This window comes from Danio aesculapii, chromosome 16 (genome assembly GCF_903798145.1).
Source record: "Danio aesculapii chromosome 16, fDanAes4.1, whole genome shotgun sequence".
In the NCBI taxonomy this organism is placed as follows: domain Eukaryota; kingdom Metazoa; phylum Chordata; class Actinopteri; order Cypriniformes; family Danionidae; genus Danio; species Danio aesculapii.
Window position 1 is genome coordinate 53392749 of NC_079450.1, and position 5437 is coordinate 53398185.

Below are 5437 nucleotides of genomic sequence, written 5' to 3' on the forward strand. Positions count from 1 at the left end.
GGTGGTCATGAGAGCATTCTCCAGCCTACGGTGCCTAGATTGCAGCTCTGCACAAGTCGTTTGGCCATAGGAGAAATGGTCGTGCCCAACTGAGCCTAGTTTCTCTCAGGTTTTTAAATTTTTCACTTTCGCCAAATGGTGAAGTTTTTTCCTAGCCGCTGTCAGCACTGGCTTGCATGGTTCGGGACCTGTAGAGCGGCGCATTGATCGATTTGCTCTTCAGTGTTTGGACTTTCAGCAGTGAATATTAATTAATTTATACTGCACTTGGGGTGACACGGTGGCTCAGTGGTTAGCTCTGGCTACATAATTTGTGCTCTCTAGAAATTTATACGGGGGTACATATCCACAATGAGCCTGTCCCACAATGTTTGTGTCCCAGGTTAAGCTGTCTTTCTCAGAGGGAGACGCTGGTCAGGGTGGTCTGTGTGCCGGCTGGGGGTCAGTGGCCAAACTCATCTCTGTTTGCTGTAGCTCATTGGCCTGCTGTAATATCAGTGCAGGAGACACCTGTGCCCGCTGACACAGGACCTGAGAGAGAGCAGCCGACTGGCAAACACACACTGATTGCTTTCTGCAGCGTCCGGAACTGCCCTCAGGACACACCATTAACCTGCGGTTTGTGAAGGAACAAACACACACACACATCATAACACACACATCATAATAAGCACACATTATAACCTCAAACATATTATGATAAACAAACAACATATACTCACGCACACAAACATGAACACAAAACACATACTGACCCTAACAAACATGAACACACAACACATACTGACACACACAAACATGAACACACAACACATACTAACCTGAACAATCGTGAACACACAACACATACTGACCTGCACAAACATGAACACACAACACATACTGACCCACACAAACATGAACACACAACACATACTGACCCACACAAACATGAACACACAACACATACTGACCCACACAAACATGAACACACAACACACACTAACCCACACAAACATGAACACAACACATACTGACCCACACAAACATGAACACACAACACATACTGACCCACACAAACATGAACACACAACACACACTGACCCACACAAACATGAACACACAACACATACTGACCCACACAAACATGAACACACAACACATACTGACACACACAAACCTGAACGCACAACACATACTGACCCACACAAACATGAACACAGCACATACTGACCCACACAAACATGAACACGCAACACATACTGACCCACACAAACATGAACACAACACATACTAACCTGAACAGTCGTGAACACACAACAACACATACTAACCTGCACAAACATGAACACACCCACAAACATGAACACACAACACATACTCACCCGCACAAACATGAACACACAACAAATACTGACCCACACACACATGAACACACAACACATACTGACCCACACAAACATGAACACACAACACATACTGACCCACACAAACATGAACACACAACACATACTGACCACACAAACATGAACACAACACATACTGACCTGCACAAACATGAACACACAACACATACTGACCCACACAAACATGAACACACAACACATACTGACCCACACAAACATGAACACACAACACATACTGACCACACAAACATGAACACAACACATACTGACCTGCACAAACATGAACACACAACACATACTGACCCACACAAACATGAACACACAACACATACTGACCCACACAAACATGAACACAACACATACTGACCCGCACAAACATGAACACACAACACATACTGACCTGCACAAACATGAACACACAACACACACTGACCCACACAAACATGAACACAACACATACTGACCCGCACAAACATGAACACACAACACATACTGACCTGCACAAACATGAACACAACACATACTGACCAACACAAACATGAACACACAACACATACTGACCTGCACAAACATGAACACAACACATACTGACCTGCACAAACATGAACACACAACACATACTGACCCACACAAACATGAACACACAACACATACTGACCCACACAAACATGAACACAACACATACTGACCCGCACAAACATGAACACACAACACATACTGACCTGCACAAACATGAACACACAACACATACTGACCCACACAAACCTGAACACACAACACATACTGACCCACACAAACATGAACACACAACACATACTGACCCACACAAACATGAACACAACACACACTGACCCACACAAACATGAACACACAACACATACTGACCCACACAAACATGAACACACAACACATACTGACCCACACAAACATGAACACAACACATACTAACCTGAACAGTCGTGAACACACAACAACACATACTAACCTGCACAAACATGAACACACCCACAAACATGAACACACAACACATACTCACCCGCACAAACATGAATACACAACACATACTGACCCACACAAACATGAACACACAACACATACTGACCCACACAAACATGAACACACAACTCATACTGACCCACACAAACATGAACACAACACATACTGACCCACACAAACATGAACACACAACACATACTGACCCACACAAATATGAACACAACACATACTAACCTGAACAATTGTGAACACACAACAACACATACTGACCCACACAATCATAAACACAACACATACTGACCCACACAAACATGAACACACAACACATACTGACCCACACAAACATGAACACACAACACATACATTTACTTACACTCAAGTGTTCATTCTTTTACAGACTATGCCTTTAAGTACTGTGACAATAAGACTTTATTAGAGATATTATATTGATGTAGCAGACTGATTTACACCGTAAGATACCTGTACTTTTACTTAGGTGTACTCATTTTAAAAGTGTGCTCTGTTCAGTCATAATTGCTGATTATTTTAACCGTCTGTATTGCTCTGAATATTCAAAGCAAATGATGTTAGACATTTATTCTTTATCGCATGCGTGTGGTTTAGTTTACTGCAACTCTTGTTTTGTTTGTTGGTTTAAGACATACCTGTTTGTTTTACTTGACAGGCATTGACACAAACTCTTGTTCACCCTGATAAATACACACTGTACTACATGCAAATAAGCATTACTCTACACTCTCACAGACAATAGAGACAGTATGATGAAGGTAATCTTCTTTTCCTGGTCTGGGACCGTGGGAAATCACATGCAATAGAAATAATCGTGTAATCAGTCTTACTGTATTCTGACACGTAACACCGTCTCAGTTTCATAATATCGACTACAGTTGCTTTCATAAAAAGCATTATGCCCTAATCATAAAATATGACAGCAGGTCCGTCGTAAAATGGAAATAAAACTTCCTTATTGGCATCAGTAACTCCATGAAGAATTGTTAACATCCAAACACAAAAGGTTCTTCATTAAATAGACGGGCTCTTTAGTTTAGCATGATATTCACATAAGAGGAACTATTCTGTTTTATTCATTGACAGGTCTTTCAACATCTTTTAATTGTGTCATAATATTTATTTTGAACAAGGTACGCTCTTAGACATAAAGGTTCCAATAGGGTAATTTATTTGGTTCCCCAAAGAACCTTTTCTTAAAGGGACCTTTTTATTAGTTAACCAAAAATAATCTAATCTAGGGGTGACGCGATGGCGCAGTAGGCAGTGCTGTCGCCTCACAGCAAGAAGGTCGCTGGTTTGAGCCTTGGCTGGGTCAGTTGGCATTTTTATGTGGAGTTCGCATGTTCTCCCCACGTTTGCGTGGGTTTCCTCTGGGTGCCCGGTTTCCCCCACAAGTCCAAAGACATGCAATACAGGTGAATTGGGTAAGCTAAAATGGTCCGTAGTGTATGTGTGTGAATGAGAGTGTATGGGTGTTTCCCAGTGATGGGTTGCAGATGGAAGGGCATCCGCTGCATAAAAAACATTTGCTGGATAAGTTGGCGGTTCATTCTGCTGTGGCGACCCCAGATTAATAAAGGGATTCAGCCGAAAAGAAAATGAATGAATAATCTAATCAGCCAATCACATGGCATTTAGGCATGTAGACATGGTCAAGACGATCTGCTGCAGTTCAAACCGAGCATCAGAATGGGGAGGTCACTTTGAACGTGGCATGGTTGTTGGTGCCAGACGGGCTGGTCTGAGTATTTCAGAAACTGCTGATCTAATGGGATTTTCACGCACAACCATCTCTAGGGTTTACAGAGAATGATCCATAATGAGAAAATATCCAGTGAGCGGCAGTTCTGTGGGCGCAAATGCCTTGTTGATGCCAGAGATCAGAGGAGAATGGCCAGACTGGTTCCAGCTGATAGAAAGGCAACAGTAACTCAAATAAGCACTCGTTACAACCGAGGTCTGCAGAAGAGCATCTCTGAACACACAACACATCCAACCTTGAGGCAGATGGGCTACAGCAGCAGAAGACCACAACGGGTGCCACTCCTGTCAGCTAACAACAGGAAACTGAGGCTATAATTCACACAGGCTCACCAAAATTGGATAATAGAAGATTGGAAAAATGTTTCCTGGTCTGATGAGTCTCGATTTCTGCTGCGACATTCGAAGGGTCAGGTCAGAATTTGGTGTCAACAACATGAAAGCATGAATCCATCCTGCCTTGTATCAACGGTTCAGGCTGTCGGTGGTGGTGTAATGCTGTGGGGGATATTTTATTTTAATTGAGCATCGTGTCAACGCCACAGCCTACCTGAGTATTGTTGCTGACCATGTCCATCCATTTATGACCACAGTGTACTCATCTTCTGATGGCTACTTTCATCAAGATAACACACCATGTCAGCGTGAAGCGCGAATCATCTCAGACTGGTTTCTTGAACATGACAATGAGTTCACTGTACTCAAAAGGTCTCCACAGTCACCATATCTCAATTCAATAGAGCACCTTTGGGATGTGGTGGAACGGGATATTCACATCATGGATGTGCAGCCGACAAATTTGCAGCAACTGCGTGATGCTATCATGTCAATATGGACCAAAATCTCTGGGGAATATTTCCAATACCTTGTAGAATCTATGCAACGAAGGATTAAGTCAGTTCTGAAGGCAAAAGGGGGTCCAACCCAGTACTAGTGATAAGTGTACCTAATAAAGTGGCCAGTCAGTGTAGTAGCCTATACATTACCATAGTAATTACTGTAGTGTTTTTAACCATACTACAGTAAAGTGTATCGTAGTGAATTATTGCTCTATATATTTATTTAATAAAACACAACAGGTTATTGTGGGGTTGGGTTTAGGGTTGTGGTAGGTGAAGGTATTCATAAAAGTCTCCGTGTCATGTACAATATATTAAATAAATGAAAACTCCAGGTTTGCACAGCTCATTTTGAAGTCCCACCCACTTGGAGCTGGCTCCTCCGACCACCGTCACCTTTAACAGGAAGTGCTCGAGGCGTAA